At 40.6% G+C, this 22,374-nt stretch overlaps 1 long non-coding RNA gene across 1 annotated transcript in view; it reads right to left on the reverse strand.

Annotated features, from left to right (window-relative positions):
- LOC130357754 (uncharacterized) overlaps positions 1 to 22,374 on the reverse strand; it is an 82,232-nt gene that overhangs the window by 13,395 nt on the left and 46,463 nt on the right. Inside the window, exon 2 of the long non-coding RNA XR_008889245.1 lies at positions 17,159 to 17,249. This is a non-coding gene — a long non-coding RNA (uncharacterized LOC130357754). The remainder of the gene's footprint in view (positions 1 to 17,158; positions 17,250 to 22,374) is intronic.

The following is a 22,374-nucleotide window of genomic DNA, read 5'->3' on the forward strand; positions in this document are numbered from 1 at the left end:
GTACTCCGCCCCTAGACATCTTATCCCCGACACTGGAACCCCCCCCCCTTCCCACGATCTCCCTGCAGCACCCCGCATTCGTTTAGAATGCCGGCTGGGGTGCCGAAGAAGATAGCAGGGGGGGGGGGGGGGTCCCAGTGGCAAAACCCCCGTGATCAGACATCTTATGCCCTACAAGGGGATAAGATGTCTAAGGGCGGAGTACCCCTTTAAGGTTGCTATCCCCTTCATCTGAGGCATAAATGTTCACCAACCATTTCACAAACTTTACATAAATCAATGGTATGAACAGATTAAAAAAAAAAGTTTGAATTATGTCTTATTGCTAAGATTCATCTTGAAATGGATAAGCACACTAAGGTTTTATGCTCTCTATACAAGTCTATGGGAAGGAGAAAAAGAGACACACACACACACCACACACACCACACACACCACACACACCACACACACCACACACACCACACACACCACACACCACACCACACACCACACCACCGCACCACACACACCGCACCACACACACCGCACCACACACACCACACACACACACACAGTACTGCTCTGTACTCTATGCTACTGCTGCTTTTGAGGGTGCTACCAGCAATGGATTAACTGTACCATAGGCCCTGGGCTGAAAGTTACATAGTTAGTATGGCTGAAAAAATACCTATGTCCATTAATATCTTAAAAGGTGCCTCTACAAAGTGTTAGCCTCACTGTGTGACCATTCATTATTTAACCCCCTCTGTACCCTGCTCTGTGCCACCACATGGTATTCCCCCCTCTGCATCCCTTCTCTATAGTTATCCCACAGTATAAGCTCCCCCCTATGCCTCTACCCTGAAATTAACCTCCATCTGTGCCCCGGAAACAATATTACCCCCTTTTCTGCTCTCACAAAGTTTAAAGGGATATTCCAGGCCAAAACTTTTTTTTTATATATCAACTGGCTCCGGAAAGTTAAACAGATTTGTAAATTACTTCTATTAAAAAATCTTAATCCTTCCAATAGTTATTAGCTTCTGAAGTTGAGTTGTTATTTTCTGTCTAACTGCTCTCTGATGACTCACGTCCCGGGAGCTGTGCAGTTCCTATGGGGATATTCTCCCATCATGCATAGCTCCCGGGACGTGACTCACGGGCTAGCAAAAAAAAAAAAAAATAGGATGGTGGGAGCTACCCTTTAAGTAGATTATGCAGCCTAAAGCAAATAGTGATGGGGCAGGAAGCCAATGGCATTTGAGCAAAAAATAAAATGAATGATTTCATCATGGAATTTTTTCAATCCTCATCACACTTTTTTTTTTTTCTCATGTTCTCAATAACACAACACAAAACATTGGTGCAACCTTATCTGAAATATGCAGTTCTGGGCACTAGTTCTTAGAAAAAAACTGAAAAAAGTATAAAGATGAGGAACTAAACCAATAAGAAGCATGAAGCTTCTTAGTTAACCCTTAACCCCTTAAGGACCGGAGGTTTTTCCGTTTTTGCATTTTCGTTTTTTGCTCCTTGCCTTTAAAAAATCATAACTCTTTCAAATTTACACCTAAAAATCCATATGATAGCTTATTTTTTGCGCCACCAATTCTACTTTGTAATGACGTCAGTCATTTTGCCCAAAAATCTATGGTGAAGCGGGAAAAAAAATCATTGTGCGACAAAATTGAAAAAAAAACGCTGTTTTGTAACTTTTGGGGGCTTCCGTTTCTACGTAGTACATTTTTCGGTAAAAATGACACCTGATATGTATTATGTAGGTCCATACAATTAAAATGATACCCTACTTATATAGGTTTGATTTTGTCGGACTTCTGGAAAAAATCATAACTACATGCAGGAAAATTAATACGTTTAAAATTGTCATCTTCTGACCCCTATAACTTTTTTATTTTTCCGTGTATGGGGCGGTATGAGGGCTCATTTTTTGCGCCGTGATCTGAAGTTTTTAACGGTACAATTTTTGCATTGATAGGACTTATTGATCACTTTTTATTCATTTTTAAATGATATAAAAAGTGACCAAAAATGCACTATTTTGGACTTTGGAATTTTTTTGCGCGCACGCCATTGACCGAGCGGTTTAATTAATGATATATTTTTATAATTTGGACATTTCCGCACGCGGTGATACCACATATGTTTATTTTTATTTTTATTTACACTGTGTTTTTTTTTTTTATTGGAAAAGGGGGGTGATTCAAACTTTTAATAGGGGAGGAGTTAAATGATCTTTATTCACTTTTTTTTTTCACTTTTTTTTTGCAGTGTTATAGGTCCCATAGGGACCTATAACACTGCACACACTGATCTTCTATGTTGATCACTGGTTTCTCATAAGAAACCAGTGATCAACGATTCTGTCGGATGACTGCTCATGCCTGGATCTCAGGCACTGAGCAGTCATTCGGCGATCGGACAGCGAGGAGGCAGGAAGGGGCCCTCCCGCTGTCCTGTCAGCTGTTCGGGATGCCGCGATTAGCCGCGGCTATCCCGAACAGCCCGACTGAGCTAGCCGGGAACTTTCACTTTCACTTTTAGCCGCGCGGCTCAGCTTTGAGCGCGCGGCTAAAGGGTTAATATCGCGCGGCGCCGCGATCGGCGCTGCGCGCTATTAGAGGCGGGTCCCGGCTTCACTATGACGCCGGGCCCGCCATGATATGACGCGGGGTTACTGTGTAACCCCGCGTTATATCGGAAGAGCAGGACCAAGGACGTACCGGTACGTCCTTGGTCCTTAAGGGGTTAAAGGGGTACTCCGGTGAAAACCTTTTTTCTTTTAAATCAACTGGTGGAAGAAAGTTAAACATATCTGTAAATTACTTCTATTAAAAAATCTTAATCCTTCCAGTACTTATTAGCTGCTGAATGCTACAGAGGAAATTCCTTTCATTTTGGAACACTGATGACATCACGAGCACAGTGCTCTCTCTGTCCATTTTAGCATCCGTGCATAGCAGATGTATGCTAAGGGCAGCATGGTGGCTCAGTGGTTAGCACTGCTGCCTTGCAGTGCTGGGGACTTGGGTTCAAATCCCACTAAGGACATCCGTAAATAAAAACTATTATTATTATAATAACGTCAGCAGAAAGCAATGTGGTCGTGATGTCATCAGAGAGCATTCCAAAAAGAAAAGAATTTCCTCTGTAGTACTCAGCAGCTAATAAGTACAGGGAGGATTAAGATTCTTTAATAGAAGTAATTTACAAATATGTTTAACTTTCTGCCATCAGTTGATTTAAAAGAAAAAAGGTTTTCACCGGAGTACCCCTTTAAGGACCGGGCCATTTTTAATTTTTGCACTTTTGTTTTAGATTTTTTTAAATTTTCAATTCTCCACCTACAGATCCATATGAGGGCGCTTTTTTTGCGCCACCAATTTTACTTTGTAATGACATCAATCATTTCACCACAAAATCTATGGCGAAATCATAAAAAAATATTTGTGGTGCAAAATTGAGAAAAAAACCCCCATTTTGTAACATTTGGGGGCTTCCGATTCTACGCAGTGCCTTTTTCTGTAAAAATGATACCTTATCTTTATTCTGTAGGTCCATATGGTTGCAAGGATACCTAATTTATATAGGTTTTATTTTATTTTACTACATGCTACATGCACCAAAATTAGTATGTTTAAAATTGTCATCTTCTGACCCCTATAACTTTTTTTTAGTTTTCTGCAAATGGGGATGTATGAAGGCTAATTTTTTGCACTGTGATCTGAAGTTTTTATCAGTACCATTTTTGTTTTGATGGGACTTTTTGATCACTTTCTATTATTTTTTTAGGGCATGCAGAATGACCAAAATATGCAATTTTGGACTTTGGATTTTTTTTTTTTTTTACATATACGCCATTTACCTTGCGGTTTAATTAACATTATATTTTTATAGTTCGGACATTTACACACGCAGCGATACCACATGTTTATGTTTATTTTTGTTTACATATATTTTTTTATGGGAAACGGAGGGTGATTCAAACTTTTATTAGGGAAGGGGTTAAATCACATTTATTAACTTTTTAAAAACTTTTTTACACCATGTTTTAGTCCCCGTAGGAGACTATTACATGCAATCTTCTGATTGCATACACTGTTCAATGCTGTAGAAGAAAAGCAGATGTCCAGCGCCAACTCATGAACAGAACTTCTTTATTTAGTTGCCATAGGAAACATCACATGAACTCAGGTAATGTGATGCATTTCGGCCTTGAATGGCCCTACTAAGGCCTTTCAAGGCCGAAATGCGTCACGTTACCTGAATTAATGTGATGTTTCCTATGGCAACTAAATAAAGAAGTTCTGTTCATGAGTTGGCGCTGGACATCTGTTTTTCTTCTACTGTGGTGTGGGATGATTCCAAATCCAGTCCGGGCACCTATATAGTGGAGAGCAGGACTACATCACTATTTTAATACTGTTCAATGCTATAGCATTGGGCATACTGATCAGTGTTATCAGTGCTCTGCTGCTACATGCCTGCTCAGCAGATCGCCGATTGGATGGAGAGAAGGTAGGTAGGGACCCTCCCCACCGTGACCGCCTGGCTATGATGCGGGGTAAGCCCGTAAACCTGTATCATAGCAGGGGAGTGGGACCAGGTACGCCCTTGGTCCCCAAGGTGTTAAGGGTGCATTCCTTTTGCATCTGTTAAATGTATTGTTAAAACAGATAGCTTTAAATAGTATGAAATTTAAAAAATGCTAAAAAAAATTGTGTTTAGAAAATAAAATTGGATATGTCTTAAAATTGTATCTGTCAGAAAGATGGTGGTACGTTTCCACATGTTTTTGTCATCTTTATAAAAAAAAATTGTATCCATTTTTGTATTTCTCAATTTTTCTACACATGTATATGACTTGGGAATAAAAGTTTCACGTAGGGCAGGGTAATGTGTCCATAGCCGCTGTCCCTGCTTACTTGACAATATGCCCTAGGAGATGGACCCTCAACTAGTTGACGTTTCCTACTCTGAATGGGTGCTGCATGTAGCGTGGTCGAACACAAAACAACAGCAGTCAAATACGTCGGGGATAATGTCAGAAAACAAGGGGTTAATTAGGGAACAGACCAGGGTATACAAACAGGGAGGAAATAAGAAGACAGACAAATACAGAAAGTGGACGTGAGCATGACAAGGTCAGAACAAGGAGAATTACAGAAGTTTACAAGAGAGACTCAATACAATAACAGAAAAGACAAAACTCAGAGAACTACATGTCACAGAATATACAGGCAAGAAAGTGGTCAAATACAAGCAAAAAGGTCAGGGAAATACATGCAGAGATATCACAGAACAGAATGCTGGTGAGGAAGTAAACCACAATCACGAGTACACATGATGGCAAGTGCAGGGTTTAAATATCCTCGTCTAGGGGGCGGGAATGCCAGACCCATATGTGATGGGTTCAGCGCTCCTGCTGTCTGGATGTCGTATATCTGCATTTTTCCAAAGCATTTGATACTGAGCCAAATAAAGCGTTGGTGCATAAAATGAGAAGGATTGGGCTGGGGGAGAATGTGTGTAAGCAGGTAAGTAACTGGCTCAGTGATAGGAAACAGAGGGTGGTTATTAATGGTACTTATTCTGATTGGGTGACTGTTACCAGTGGGGCACCACAGGGGTCAGTCTTGGGTCCTATTCTATTTAATATATTCATTACATGACCTTGTAGAGGGGTTGAATAGCAAAGTAGCAATCTTTGCAGATGATACAAAACTCTGTAAAGCGGAAAACACTATAGAGGACAGTGCACTATTAAAAATGGATCTGGATAGGTTGGAGGTTTGGGCTGAGAAGTGGCACATGAGGTTCAACACTGATAAATACTAGATAATGCACATGGGGAGGAAAAATCCAGGCTGGGATTATGTATTAAATGGGAGAACACTTGGGACGACTGACAAGGAAAAGGATTTAGGAGTTTTAGTTAGCAGTAAATTTAGCTGAAGTGACCAGCAGCTGCTGCCAATTCAAATAAAATCATGGGGTGCATCAATAGGGGCATAGATGCTCACAACAAGGAAATAATCCTACCACTGTACAAATCACTAGTCAGACCACATATTGTGAGAAGGTGAAAAGGATAATAGGGGACGGTCGATATGTGTCACCAAGGCTCCTGGCCTTGGTGAAGTAAGAGCCGGTATTTATTCAGTGTCTGTACTACGATGCAGACTGACACTGTGACCGTAGTATGGCTTGAAGGCCAATCCGGGACGGCTCTTACTGGGAATGGTTGAAAAATCCTGTTTCCATGCCTCTATACTGCAACCGCACCTGTCTGCAAGAGCGAGTCATCACATTTGGTGGAGGATGCGGGCAACGCAGTGAGGTCAGCGATTGAGTTGCAGCACGCTGTAAACCCATTGGAGTTGTTGAAACCTTGGAAAGATAGGGAGACTAGTGTGGATGACAGCCCCCGGCCAGGTTTGTTAGGGGTGGGGTTACTTTGGTGAAGTCTGATCTGGTGCAGCCCACTGAGTATATGGACAGGAAAGCTGGGGTCCTGTGTATTCATGGGGACTTAAGGGACTATCCCAATGCCCTAATGACTTTGTCCACAGTGGCCGGCAAGTGGAGTCATGAGGTGGCCGTTGCCACAAAGCTACCATATGAACTGATAATTGTGAGAGGATTTCCAGGGTTCGTGTCTTTGTGGCCCCAGACAAGAGTTCCCCTGGCCCGCAGTCAGGGGTATCCCCAAAAGACTTGCCCTATTCAGGGGTGACCCCGGAACCTTGGGATCCCGAGTCAGAAGCACCACCAGTTGGGGTGAGGAGGTATCGTCTCCACTGAGCATTTTGGTAGGAGATGTGGAGGAACTGCCGTCAGGGCCAGAGTTGGCAGACCTCAATGTTTCAGGAGAAAAATTTTGGTACAGCATAGCACCAAGACCGGACTCTATCTCGGACCTGGGAAAATGTATTAATTGTAGAAGGTGCACCACAACAACTGGGAGCCGAGAATGTATACCCCCGTTTTGTGGTCCACAAAATCAGGTTTTGGTTCTGGTACCAACGGTCGATAGTAAGTTTCTGGCTAGGTGGCAAGGTCCATACGAAGTGATCAAAAAGGTAAGGGAGGTGACGTACAGGGTACACCACCTCGGGCGGAGGAAGCCAGAGCAAGTGTACCATGTAAACTTGTTGAAACCTTGGAAAGATAGGGAGACTAGTGTGGATGACAGCCCCCGGCCAGGTTTGTTAGGGGTGGGGTTTCCCATCCCTCAATCTGGTATGAAGAAAGCAGTTGCCACAGTAAAAATTGCTGACAGCCTTTCTTTGGCACAGACTCAGGAGGCCAGGGAGTTTGTCAATAGGAACATCGATGTGTTTTCAGACCCCAGGTTAAAATACGGTTGAAACCATACCGGGTACCTGAGTTGCAGAGACAAGCCATCTCGGAACAAGTATAACAAGGGAGTGGGCCAGTCCGATAGTCTTAATACCCAAACCAGATGGTACGTTGTGGTTCTGTAACGATTTCCGCAAACTTAATGAGGTTTCCAAGTTTGATGCATCTCCCATGCCCCGAATTGATGAGCTTATTGAGAGGCCAGGACAGGCTCGGTATTTTTCTATTTTGGACCTCACAAAAGGGTACTGGCAGGTACCCTTGATGAAGGCTGACAAAGAGAAAACAGCCTTTGTCATACCAGAAGGTTTATTCCAGTACAAGGTGTTACCCTTTGGTTTACATGGTGCCCCCACCACATGGTGCCCCCACCAAGGTTTATTCCAGTACAAGGTGTTACCCTTTGGTTTACATGGTGCCCCCACCACATCATTATTCACAGTACAGACTGGGAAAGTCACCTTCCAAAAGTTCAGGCAGTGGTAGACTCTCTTAGGAAGGCCGGGTTAACTGCTAACCCCAAAAAAATTTGCTATAGGGTTGGAAGAGACCAAATACCTGGGGTATGTCATTGGGCATGGAGTTGTCAAACCCCAGGTAAACAAAATAGAGGCCATCCGGAATTAGCCCTGACCTGTCATTACCCGACAGGGGAAGTCGTTCCTAGGAATGGTGGGTCACTATATTAGGTTCATCCCCCATTTTGCTACTATGGCTGCACCCTTAACAGACCTCCTGAAGGGACGCAAGTCTGCAATGGTACGTTCGAACGAACAGGCAGAGCAGGTGTTTTCAGACCTATGCCTCTGAGGTAGGTCACGGTGCTGAACTCTCCCAGGAAGTCAATGGGGAAGAGCATCCCATTGTCTTTCTCAGCTGCAAATTGACCCCGGCCGAGACCAGGTATAGTATAGTGGAGAGAGGGCCTGGCCTTTAAGTGGGCACTCTATTCTCTCCGCTATAATTTGTTGGGGAGGAAGTTTTGTCTCCTGATGGATCATTCCCCTCTCAAGTGGATGTGCCAGGCTAAGGACAAAAATACCAGGGTCACCTGGTGGTTTTTGTCCTTACAAAACTTTAAGTTCACGGTTGAACACAGGGCTGGTCGGTTGCTAGGCAACGCCGATGCCCTGTCACGGGTCCACTGTTGCGCATGTGTCCACCCCCTCAGGGTTGAACAAAGGGGGGAGTTATGTGAGGAGGTGAAAGGGATAATAGTGGATGGTCAATATGTGTCACCAAGGCTCCTGGCCTTGGTGAAGTAAGAGCCGGTATTTATTCAGTGTTTGTGCTGCGATGCAGACTGACACTGTGGCCGTAGTATGGCTGGAAGGCCAATCCAGGACGACTCTTACTGGGAATGATCAAGTGTAGGGTGGGGGCCATTCCCCATAATCCAGGCCGTATTTTATTGGCCTTAAAGCTAGGCTGCCTCACCAGCTGAGGGGTATTTCTAGTTGCAGCTCACACTGCCAGAGAGAGCTGAGTGTGGAGTTCTTCCCTGAGAGTTTGTAGCTGGTCAACAGACTGCCTGGAGGCTTGGAAAAGACTTGCTTGATGCCGCATGGCATGGACTCAGGTGTGAACAAACACCTAAGGAATACAGGTGGACTTTTGTTATGTTTTCCTTTGTTCTGCATTTAAAGACTGTTTTCTGTTTGCCAAGTGGGAATAAAACACTGATCTTTAAGTTGAAAAGTCCTGTTTTCGTGCCTCTATACTGCAACCACACCTGTCTGCAAGAGCGAGTCATCGCAATATGGAATACTGTGTACAATACTGGGCACCAGTGTACAAGAAAGATATAGGGGAGTTGGACAGTGTTCAAAGATGGGCAACCAGAGTAATAAGGGAATGGGAGAACTACAGTACACAGAAATCAGAATTAGGGTTATTAAGTTTAGAAAAAAGAAGGCTTAGGGACGACCTAATAACTATGTATAAATATATCAGGGTCAGTACAGAGATCCCTGCCATGATCTATTGATACACAGGACTGTATCTATAACAAGGGGGCATCCTCTACGTTTAGAGGAAAGAAGGTTTCTACACCAGCACAGATGGGGGTTCTTTACTGTAAGAGCAGTGAGACTTTGGAATTCTCTTCCAGGGGAGGTGATCATGGTGAACTCTATAAAAGAGTTTAAAGGGGGCCTGGATGCATATCTGGTGAGTAATAACATTACAGGTTATGGATAATAGATTTATAGGGTCAGAATGATGATCCAGGGATTTATTCTGACTGCCATATTTGGAGTTGGGAAGGAATTTTTACCTCTAGTATGAGTTTTTTTCTGCCTTTCTCTAGATCAACTCAGCAGGGACTCAATAAGGATATAGGTGGAACTTGATGGACCCCGGTCTTTTTTCAACATTATGAAGTATGAAATTTTGCAAAGGGCAGACATAGCTGGAAGAATTCACAGCAATATGGACCGAATGGAAAAGAAAAGGAACGACTACAGAGAAAATGTCACCTGTGAGTCACATATCACTGTGTAGTCTGGTTGTGACCCATCAGTACTGTTCAGTTGTAAGGTATGCTGCAATGAAAAATAGTAGAAGTAGCCAGTGGTAAATGATGATCCAATAAAACCGCATGAAAAGCAAAAAACTGCCAGTAAGACAAATCACAGGTAGCATGCATGTATGCTGCAATTGAAAGTAAAACAACTTTCAGCATAGCCTTATTATTGATCAGGTCATAGTGGGAGCTGTAGTTAAACATTTTAAAACTTCTTTAGTGTGTTAACCTTACTTGACAATAGGTTTATTTGATTATTAGAGTAGAAATAATTTTCTGCAGTGTGCTACTCCCCAAGGCATCTGTCATGTCAGGTAGAAAACATATTTTTTTTAAAATAACTCTGCATAAAAGAGTTGATATGTAGAATTTTAATGGCACAGAACCGAGGTCAGAGCCGCCAGATTCAGAATACAGCTCTTGTCAAATGCACGGCAAACAATAAACACCCTCACAAATAAACAGGATCCAAGCAACTTTGTTGCATGCGTTTTGAAGAGGTTTCCACAATTAGAGGCACTCACCATTAGCACTTACTATTTGATGTGCACTTGACCTAGCTGTTACATGGTGTGTGTCTCAGTGGAGAAACTGGTGGGAAAGGAGGGATTTGAGACAAATAGAAAAATGTTGGCTGCAGAGATAAGTGAGACTGCTGGTGTCCAATTATACCTAAGCTTTGAGATTATACTTTATTCAGTAAGCTTAGTCTTGGTCTTGCAGTAACATGGTTTTCTAAAATATTTATACAGTTAACTTGATCCAGTTACTGTATATTTGCAATAATCTTGCCTTTAACACAGTATCTATTTAGTAAGCTTGGCTAGTCTACATTACCTACACAGTTAGCTTGGTACTATATTTATACAGTAAGCTTGCTTCAGTTACAATATCTATACAGAATGCTTGTTTCTATTGTAGTCTGCATGGCATGCAGTAAGCTTGGTCTTGGTACCATAATAAAGCAGTAATTTAGTTAACTAATGTTAACTAATAGTTCAGTTCTCTATTTAAGCAGTAAGCTTGGTTCTGCTACTGCTCATATGAACCAAGACTGGTTCTGGTCCCCAGTGTTATGTTGTTATATTGCTTCCATTGTAGTACCTTTGTAATGGTCTTGCTTCTGATACCATATCTATGGGGTTAGTTTTGTCCATAAACTTAGTAGTGTGCCTATGAAGTGTATAAGGTAAAACATCTCTGTATAAGGAACGCTTCTGTTACAGTACCTATGCATTAAGTTTGGTTCTATTACTATAGCAATGCACTGAACTTGGTAGACAGTTGTAGTATATATGCTTACAAAAGTCATCACACTACAGGCATGGTGAGTATTTCCACCACTAAGTATTTGAAAAATTCATATTAATTTTAAATATTACCACAGTAAAATATATAAAGGATAAGATGCTATTCCTTAGAATGCCGTATTAGAAGACACATTTCGGACGCCAAGGGACTTAACTTTAATGTGTCCTCTCTATCACGGCACTTTAGAGACATCCATGGAGGGGATGTAGGTTCCTTGAGAGTGATGGGAATAGAAAAAGTACATTGACATACCAGAGGAGGAGATCATCGCAGGGCCCTCTTAAATCGTGAGTCCTTTTGGATATTCCAACTGTCCATAGTTTTTCTTTTATTTTTATTTAACTGTCTAGCCCATATTTAAACAAACATACAAGCAATAGTGTCTATCTTCTAAGAACAATACATAATAATAACAAAAAATACAATATGATAATATATATATAATAATTCAGAAAAAATTGAGTAAACAAAAATAGAAGAAGTCTGACAGTCCAGGTTTTACAATAGGTAGCTTTGTGATGTCCAGTGTAAGATCCATTCCAGGTTTTCCAGCTTTTTCTCATCATGCAAATGAATGGTCACATGACCTTAAGATTTTATATATAATGTATGTATTTTTATAATCTTGTATGCCATGACTAAGGACCGTGCATAGGTCCGAAACGTGTCAGCGTATTTGACCCAATAAAGAAAACCTGCTTTTATCTGCACTACTGGGCTGGATCATCTGTTTCTCTTTCCATACCTATTGGGCTGGAGACGCTGCTGGCCGGCTCCGTGCACAGGTGCTGGGGGGGAGGTGAGCTGTCGGTGTGCTCATTTACTCTGGGTAACATTTAAGGTTTTTTTTGTGGGATCTGACAGGCATGCTTTAAGATTAAAACTTTTTTGCTAATAAGGCTTAGACTAGGTTTACACAATGTTTTTTGAGATGTATTTCTTTTGTAAAAAAGTTTCCAAAATTGTGGACAAATTGCATCTGCAATTTTTACATCAATTTATGGTTTATGGGAAAGTGGATTCCTTTTTGTAGCCACATTAATAGGCAACATGTCACATATTAAAGCAGCTATGAAAGCACTGTAATATAGTCTTAGGGTGTGTTCACACGAGTGGATTTTGTTTCAAACTTGCAGCGGATTTAAAAGGGGCAGGTTTCCGTAGGTTTTTGAAAGGGGCAGGCTTTCCGTAGGTTTTTGAAAGGGGCAGGCTTTCCGTGGGTTTTTGAAAGGGGCAGGCTTGTCAATTACCATCACAATAAGACCATGTTTACATGTCAGAATTTCCATGCTGCATTCCGCATTGGAATCCAAAACAGAGATTCCGCTGCAGCAGATTCGCCTGCACTGAGCACACAGTGGAATTTCTGTGCCAGATGTTTCCGGCACAGAAATTCCATTTTCCATTTCCGTACAAAGAATGAACGTGTTCATTCTTTGTGCAGAATCTGCATGGAATGCATAGCCGTCCATGAGACGGCGCATTCCTGTGTGGTCCTAGCGCCGGCATGTTGATGTCAGCACCTACAGTTTGCGAAATGTAGCTATATTCACACAGCAGAATTTTCGCATGCGGAATTCGGCACAGAATTGTGGATTACACATCAAATTAAAGCCCAGGAGACTTCAATGGGATTCGGCACTCCCATTCACAATTCAGGATTTTAGCATGCGGATTCCGTATGGATTCCGCACGGAATCTACATGAAATCCGCACAAGCCAGAAACCACCCAAATTAATGCGGACACAGAATCGGTGCGGATGTACGGAAATTCTGCTGTGTGAATATACCCATTGGTGTCCTTAGGTAGGTAACAATGTATGTCCAGGTATCCATGTGCACAGGTATGTACCCCCTCTCAAGTATGCAGGGAAATCCCCCCCCCCCCCCCCCAGTAGGCAAGCAGCTCCAGCCGGAAGAAAAAAAAAAACATACTCACCTACTTTCCCACCCAGAGATCTCCTGTACAGAGCAGCTGGCCTGCCTCCTTTCTCCTCTGCAGTGCATGCCTGCCCTGTGTTGGGGCAGAGGTCACATCTGCTCTCAGTGCGGGACACATATTGGATGCTGTATGTGGCTTACACTGACAGCTTTCAGCTATATGTGTATATGCAAATATAGTTGAATGTGGCACTCACTTGCCTGGGGATCTAAGGCAAGTGTCCTGGATTCCATAAAAGTGGATTATAATGGGGCAGTAGCCCAGACTTTCCTCAATATAATCTTCCCTTGCTTGTGTTGCCCCCTTGTAATGCTAGGTGTTGCCCCCAAAGAAGAGTCACGCAGCTTACCTCATGAAAGAAGCCCCCATCATCACACAAACTGTAATGTAACCTATTGATGCAGCATTTTATTTGCTAAATCCCCATGAACTCCGTGTCATAAAATGGATAGGCCCCACCCATGAGGAAATTCCAGGTGGATTTCACTTACAGCAGCCTCCTTCAGAATCAGCGCATGTCCGCATCAATCTGCCATAGACAGTAAGTGCCATGGAACATCCTTAGTGTGAACTGAGCAGCAAAATTCCATTAAGATTAATGAGATTCTACTGCAAGCAGCATCTATGAAAATTCTGCACGGAAATTTGGTAGTGTGAACGAGGCCTTAGTGTACACCATAGTCAGTATTAAGTGCTGTGCTTACACACAATTTAAAAGATACACAAAAACTTGCAAGAAATGGTTAAAACATATTTTTTGAACAAAGGCGTAAAAGCAATACATGTATTTTTCCAGCTTTCAATTATGGATTTGGGTATATTGGTATGAATGCAGGAATGTGAAATTTATCACAAAGCCCTTTTTACAGAAATGCTAAAGGGGATTTCAATAACAACAATATGTCTCATTTTCCTTGTGAAAACTGTGTTCTTTAAAAAAAAAAAAAAAATAACACTATATGACATTTAAAGCCGCTTGCATTTTGCAGATGGCGAGATGAGGCAAAGTTACTTTGGTTTTAATTCCAGCTTTCTGCTTTACGATTCTTCATTGTCTTGACTGACATTCCCTTCACAAGGTTAAACATTGATGTGTTTTGAAACAGAAAAATGTATGTTGGAAATATCCTGAGGTTCTGATCAGAACTTTTATGCAAGCGTCTGAAAATAAGCAATGAGTTGGAGCATGTGCTGCAACAGCACTTTTGTCTCATCCAGATATTCCAGGGCGAGGTGAAATGAAATCATTGCACTTTTTACAATAACTTATTTGTATCCACTTATATATGTCCTTAGGTAATATTATCTGACTTCTTTCAATATAAGAGAAAAAGTGGAATGATTTGCCCACAGCAACCAATCACAGCTCAGCTTTTACGGATATCTCACCAAGCACTATGTTTAGGCCTGTCAAAATCTTTTAGGATGAATTCTCATGCAACAGTTTTATTGCAGAATCTTTTCTCAATTGTCCAATTCAGCATATGAATGAGAGTTATTACTACAAACGTGTGACTATACCCTTTGATTACATCATACATTTTAAGCTTGTGAGTTGGCTTAGAACAATATGAGAGTCACACACATATACAAGGTACACATGTACTACAGAGCAATCCTGTACTCTTTTATAGTAAAAAACTTAGATGTTATGACATTGCAGAAAAGTGTGGGAGAGAGAGGATATGTATGGGTCCTGCCAGTAGTGAAGCATATATATATATGACAGGGTATATTCAAAAATAGCCAGTGGGATTACCATAAAGTATTTGCCAGTGACCAGGGCTTCTATTCTGTTAGTGTCTCCAGTGGGTTCAACATAGTGTCAGACTGAAGCTTCAGGGAAACAGTGACTCTCCAGTAGGCCAGTCCCTTCCCACTCACTACAGTGCTCCATAGCATTAGAGGGGGTGGGGGTGCTATGGAGCATTGTAGTGAGTGGGAAGGGGCTGGCCTACTGGAGAATCCCTGTCTCCTTGAAACTTCAGACTGATACTACAGTTAAACCAACTGAAGGCTGTAATGATCGTATCTGACCAGGTTGTGCATGTTGTTCTCGGGTCACTTATAAGTTACAGGCCTGGGCCAATCAGCACTTGAGGAGGGGTATTTGTATCCTCCTCAGCCTTCTAACTGTGCTCTTGATTTTTTAGTTTAACTTTTGTTTCAATATTGCTCCTGTTTGTGTCTGTTCATACATGTAACTTTGTTTAGCCATATTTTTGTTCTTCTGATCCATTTGTTTGGCTTTTATCTGTTATGTGACCTTTATCCAGACCTGTTTGCCTTTGTATTTTCCTCCTTAGTTGGGTCCTGATCCATAGCTTGTTGTTTTGCCACTGACCTGAAGTCTGGTTTATTTCTGTATTTAGATTGTGTAAATACTTGTTTAACCTGAACCTGTATCTTGACTGTATTCAGACCTCTTTTGTCTTTGTGCTTATGCTTGGTGTGTTCCTATGTTTAGCCTTGTTATTCAGTACCTCTATATTGCTGCTATATTTCTTGTTATCCAGTTTTTTTCATACTATTGTCTTTTATTGCCATTTATTGTCTTTGTTCTGAAGCTGTTGGTCAGTGCGCTACATACACATGCTGCTATGTTTTCCTGATATCTATTTTGTTACTACTTTGTACTACTCTTGTCAGTGTTTAGTATCCTGGTTCCCTGTATGTTTGTTATAGCTTGTTAACCTTTCATATCTGGCCCCGTATCCTCAAACTTGTACAGTTCTGTTTATTGTTTTGACTCATGTCACCCCTGCACTTTAGTCCAGTGGAGGGACTGGCACCAAGTTGTTGAGCTGCTGCTTAGGGCGGTTATGCAAATAGGCAGGGAAAGGGATTCTGGGTAGGCTCAGGGTGCACTTTTCCCTGCCCAATGTGACGGAAGTGACAGAAAGTCACTAAGAGTGCTTCTGGTCCTGGGACCCCAGGCGTTCCATACATGCACTTTACACATGGCTCTGCTGTGTACATAACCCCTAAGGATCACTTTAGGAAGTTACTTGTATTTTACATTAAGTTCATACAGAAAGTTGTTGATGTTTCTTTCTTTTTTTCCTCTAACTTATTAGGGCCAATAGATCTTAACACTATTTGGAGCATGTGACCTTTCCTATATTGCAGATGCAGACAATCAATCTGAAAGATGTGAGAGGATTTCTAATCCTGAGTCCCATTATTAATTTTTACTTGAGTTACATAAGATTCTGTTTATTTTTGTGTTCAATACAAAATAATTAACTTCTTGTATTGATCGCAAATCTAAAGACATTCAGTCAGCACTGCTTATTTGTATTTCAAGAAAAATAAAAAACCTCTGCGGAATGTATTTTATGGAACAATTACATTATAGGAGCAATTGCTTACACTCATGTTTTCCAACGCTGTTCTTAGTAGAAAATACATAGGAAATCTTTAATAAATGAGATGCACTTGGCTGCACTTGGATGCCTCATCCATGGTTCGAATACTATTTATATTAACTATGTTGAGAAAAATGTTGGAAAGATTTCAAAAATAAGAAAAAAAAAAAACACTGAAATAAAAACATTGGCCCTCATTTACTAAGCTAAAACCCATTAGTTTTTGTGGGATTTTTCCAAGTTATTTTGGTGCATATTGTCTGAGACATATCTGAGACTGTCTGAGATATGTCTCAGACAGTGTGTGACAGTGTGCACCAGGAAAATCCAACTAACCTGACATTGCATTGTTAAAAGCCAAAAAAAGGGTGTGGTCTGTTTCAAAGGGGGCGTGATTGTTCAAAAAGGGGGCGTGGTTTTACAATCCTACCTATTTACTATTGAATTCACAGAAAATCCTGTGGATAAATGGCTGGAAATTTCTACCTAGAAAAAGCTGGTCAGAAAATGTTCCCGACTTGTACATCTGTGATCCCCATAGTAAATAGAGTGGAATCCTACAAGTCTGAAAAAACATTTCACACTAGTAAAAACCCTACACTCTTAGTAAATAAGGCTCATTGTCTTAGTGTACAAAGTGGTCAGCTCACCTGCACACGTGTGAATTCATGCAGCAGCCGCACTCATCTCATTTGGAAGCCTGGAATCTTGCAGTGAAACCGAGTCTCCAGGTGTAGTAATCTGTAGCGAACAAACAGGTGGATGTCCAGCTCACAATTTGAAGGAAAAAATATCCTTTATTTCTAACATTAAAATATTACAAGTCGATCAAACATGATGAAAAAAGGATCAGAATAAAACTGCAAACGAAATGCCAATACGTTTCGACTTGTTAACAAGTCTTAGTCATGGCACTCATATACAATATCTAACCCCATTTATATACTTCACCTAACAAGTCACACACGCCCATATGACATCCTCACAACAGCTACTTATTCAACAGAAATGCATCATAACAAAAACTACTTTTACAATGTGGTAGCTTGGGGGGTGTAGGGTTGAACAGGGGTGTTGCAATGTAGTGTTGCTGAGTATAGGTTTAACTCTTGATTGTCGTGACGCCAGGGTGGGGGCTTCCTCTAGCTATATATGTCCTACCGCCACCCGTCCCAAGAGCGATAGGGAGGAATAAAGGATTGTCCACAGCCGGAATTGTAATGAACTTGAAACAACTTTACTTCAGATTTTATGCAGGATGCAATTAACAACGGTCTTTACAAGAGGACCGGGATTTAGGCTCCTCACAGGTTGGCTGGGACTTTGTAGGAAATAAGCTTTGATTCCTTTTGTACGCTGTTCCACTGAATTTAGGGGTATGTTTAGGTTCACTAGTCACGTAGAATTTGGTAGGATGGAGTTGGATTAACTCACGGTTTAGCATGCGGCTGAAGTGGAAGGCTTCAGGCCTAGATTGTCTTGTCACTGCAATAACAGATCTGCTCAGTCTGGTAGTCCGAAACTAAGATAGAGATTATTGGATACAGCACCCTTAAATACAGAAGGGGCAGGATCAAAGCTTATTGGTTCCCCAAACCTGTCAGTCCTAGTACAAAGCATTATGGTATATCACATGACATATTACATGACCCAAAGGTCCTTAACCTCAGCATAACAGAATTATTAAATATCACATGACGTAAGGTCCTGTACATTAATTATACTATAATAAAATATATTAAATATATACAGTTTTACGACATTAGGAGGCGACTAGAGGTTAATCCACTAAGAGAGCCCTATCAGTACGGAAGAACTCTGACTATGGGGACCCACGACTAAGGTACGGGACCAGGTCCAGTACCGGGACACCACAACAATATTTACAAATACCTTATACTCACCATAAAAGTTTTTAATAAATATATGTTATATCATTTCTGTAATTTAGACCAGACAAAAAAACGTGTCTCGAGGCATAATATCCAAAACGCCTCCCATCTATTCTAATCCCCTCCTATGTATGGCAGAGACACCCTTTCTATACCAGAAACCTTACTCCTGGGGATCACTCACAAATGAACATCTACAACATACTTAGTATAACCTGACATAGATTTAGCATTTGCTTTAATTATATTTGGTATATTTAGGTGCTCGTGTATCCTCGTTTTTAACTTTCTAGTGGTGCACCCAACACATTGCAAATTACGTTTCTCACAAGTGATAATAAATACAATGTCTGTTGACTGACAATTTATAAAACTTTTTATGTTATGTTTTACAAGACTCAAAGGTAGAGGAATTAGACATATATTTGCATACTTCGCACCTAAATTCCAATGTCAAAGGGTAAATAGTAGGTACCCTGAACCTTTTAATGCAAATCACCATTGGTGATTTTATGTACAAAATGTATCACATAAGAAATACACCAATGAGGTAATGTATATAGTAAAACGTAACCTTTACTTCAAAAATACATAAAATAAGTATAGATGAATACAGCACAGACAGTGTATAATACACAATATGTAGAGCACCACCATCGGATATGTCTTTTTCATATGAGTGAAGGTAATATCCTTCTAGTTTGGAATTTACTGTTCCTTCTTCTCTAGCTATTAAATGGGAGTTATAGCCTCTGTTGCATCGACGAGACTTAAAGGGGTACTCCGGTGAAAACCTTTTTTCTTTTAAATCAACTGGTGGCAGAAAGTTAAACATATTTGTAAATTACTTCTATTAAAAAATCTTAATCCTTCCTGTACTTATTAGCTGCTGAATACTACAGAGGAAATTCTTTTCTTTTTGGAATGCTCTCTGATGACATCACAAGCACAGTTCTCTCTGCTGACGTTATTATAATAATAATAACGCTTTCTTTATTGTTGTCCTTAGTGGGATTTGAACCCAAGTCCCCAGCAATGCAAGGCAGCAGTGCTGACCACTGAGCCACCATGCTGCCCTTAGCATACATCTGCTATGCATGGTTGCTAAAATGGACAGAGATGTCAGCAGAGAGCACTGTGCTCGTGATGTCATCAGTGTTCCAAAAAGGAAGGAATTTCCTCTGTAGCATTCAGCAGCTAAGTACTGGAAGGATTAAGATGTTTTAATAGAAGTAATTTACAAATATGTTTAACTTTCTGCCAACAGTTGATTTAAAAGAAAAAATGTTTTCACCGGAGTACCCCTTTAATTTCCCTACAAGTATTATCATAGGCTAAGTAATCTGTACATGCCCTTCTACCCCGAACAAATTCCCTTATAGGTAAATGAATGAACTGCATGTCTAGGATGATAACTATGGATGTGTAGTAAACTATTCCCTGCACAGGGTTTGCAGTATAGTTTCGTGTTTACACGATTTTCAGCAATAAACCAATCAAGGTAACATCCAAAAAAATCAATACAATTATTATTTAGAGCCTTGGTGAAAGACAACGAAAAATCATTATTATTGAAGAAAGCAGGAAAATTGTCAGCTCGTGTACAGGTGCCCTTCCACACTAGGAGGAGGTCATATATGTAACGCCCATACCACCCAATAAGATGGTAAATTGGGTTGGCTGGCGAACACAGTACGACCTCCTCCCTGTGAGCCATATATAAGTTGACCAAAGATGGAGAGAATTTTGAGCCCATAGGGCAAACCGTTATCTGTAAAAAAATAAAAAATAAAAAAAGTAAACTGTCATTAAAACAGAAAAAAAATGTTCTGCAACAAAAACTGCAAAACTTGCAATATTTATTCCTTCAAATTACTTCTATATTTACTATCATTTTCTACATGGTAAGAGGTGGCAAGAATGGCCCTATTGTGGGGAATGCAGGTATATAATGCAACAATGTCACATGACATCCACATTTGATTCTCAGACCAATCAATATTTTTAATCGCCTGTAACAAAGATTTAGTGACCTTTATAAAACCCATCGTGCAGGATACTAATTGTTGAAGAAGACTGTCCAGCCATGCTCACAGTCTCTCCAAGAGGGAGTCTATACCCACCACTATTGGTCTCAGGGTACGAGGAAACTTGTTTTTGTATAATTAAGTTGGGCATGAAATTAACCTAAATTACATAAAAACAAGTTTCCTATTAACTGAATGAAGCTGAGAAGCAGCTTAGTGAGGGTTGTATTTCCCAACCCTGAGTTTGTTTGTTGGGGAACCACAACAAATTTTATTTTAGAAACATGTCAGATAACGTCAGATGGACCTCTTCTTCTTTATACAAAAAAAAAGTTGCTTGTATCTGCAAAAACTGCATGAAACTTTCATGAAGATGGGGTTTATTGCACATACTTTGTAATTAAGACAAATTTACTAATACATGAACCCCATTGTGAAACACAATACCAACAATTTAACCCCTTCATGACCCAGCCCATTTTCACCTTCAGGACCTGGGCATTTTTTGAACATCTGTCCACTGTTATTTTAAACATTAATAACTCTGGAATGCTTTTAGTTATCATTCTGATTCCGAGATTGTTTTTTTGTGACATATTCTACTTTATGTTATTGGTAAAATTTCACTGATATTTGCATCCTTTCTTGGTAAAAAATAAAAAAATGTCATGAATATTTTGAAAATTTAGCATTTTTCTAACTTTGAAACTCTCTGCTTGTAAGGAAAATGGATATTCCAAATAAATTATATATTGATTCACATATACAATATGTCTACTTTATGTTTGCATCAAAAAATTTACATGTTTTTACTTTTGGAAGACATCAGAGGGATTCAAAGTTCCGCAGCAATTTTCCAATTTTTCTCAAGATTTTCAAAATCGTACTTTTTCAGGGAACAGTTCAAGTTGGAAGTGGATTTTAAGGGTCTTCATATTAGAAATACCCCATAAATGACCCCATCATAAAAACTGCACCCCTCAAAGTATTCAAAATGACATTCAGTAAGTGTTTTAACCCTTGTGTTTCACAGGAATAGCAGCAAAGTGAAGGAGAAAATTCAAAATCTTCATTTTTTACACTCGCATGTTCTTGTAGACACAATTTTTTAGTTTTTACAAGGGTTAAAAGGAGAAAAGTCACCCTAAAATGTGTAACCCAATTTCTCTCAAGTAAGTAAACACCTTATATGTGTATGTAAAGTGTTTGGCGGGCGCAGTTGAGGGCTCAGAACGGAAGGAGCGATAATGGGATTTTGGAGAGTGAGTTTTTCTGAAATGTTTTTTGGGGGGGGCATGTCCCATTTAGGAAGCCCCTATGGTGCCAGAACAGTGGACCCCCCACATGTGACCCCATTTTGGAAACTACACCCCTCATGGAATTTAATAAGGGGTGCAGTGAGCATTTACACCCCACTGGCGTTTGACAGATATTTGAATCAGTGAACTGTGCAAATGAAAAATTTTATTTTTCATTTTCACAGACCACTGTTCCAAAAATCTGTCATACACCAGTGGGGTGTAAATGCTCACTGTACCCCTTACTAAATTCCATGAGGGGTGTAGTTTCCAAAATGGGGTGACATATGGATATTTATTGTTTTGCGTTTATGTCAGAACTGCTGTAACAATCAGCAACCCCTGTGCAAATCACCTCAAATGTACATGGCGCACTCTCCCTTCTGGGCCTTGTTGTGTGCCCCCAGAGCACTTTGCACCCACATATGGGGTATCTCCGTACTCGGGAGAAATTGCATTACAAATTTTCAAAAATGAAAAGTATGCGGCAACACCAGCATGTCAGTGTAAAAAAATTATTTTTTATACACTAACATGCTGGTGTAGACCCCAACTTCACCTTTTCATAGGGGTTAAAGAAGAAAAAGCCCAGCTTTGCAACAGCTGGAGGCTCCGTTTTGGAAACAGTAGCGTACCAGACGTTTTTCAT

The sequence above is a fragment of the Hyla sarda genome, chromosome 2, assembly GCF_029499605.1.
Source record: "Hyla sarda isolate aHylSar1 chromosome 2, aHylSar1.hap1, whole genome shotgun sequence".
Taxonomy (NCBI): domain Eukaryota; kingdom Metazoa; phylum Chordata; class Amphibia; order Anura; family Hylidae; genus Hyla; species Hyla sarda.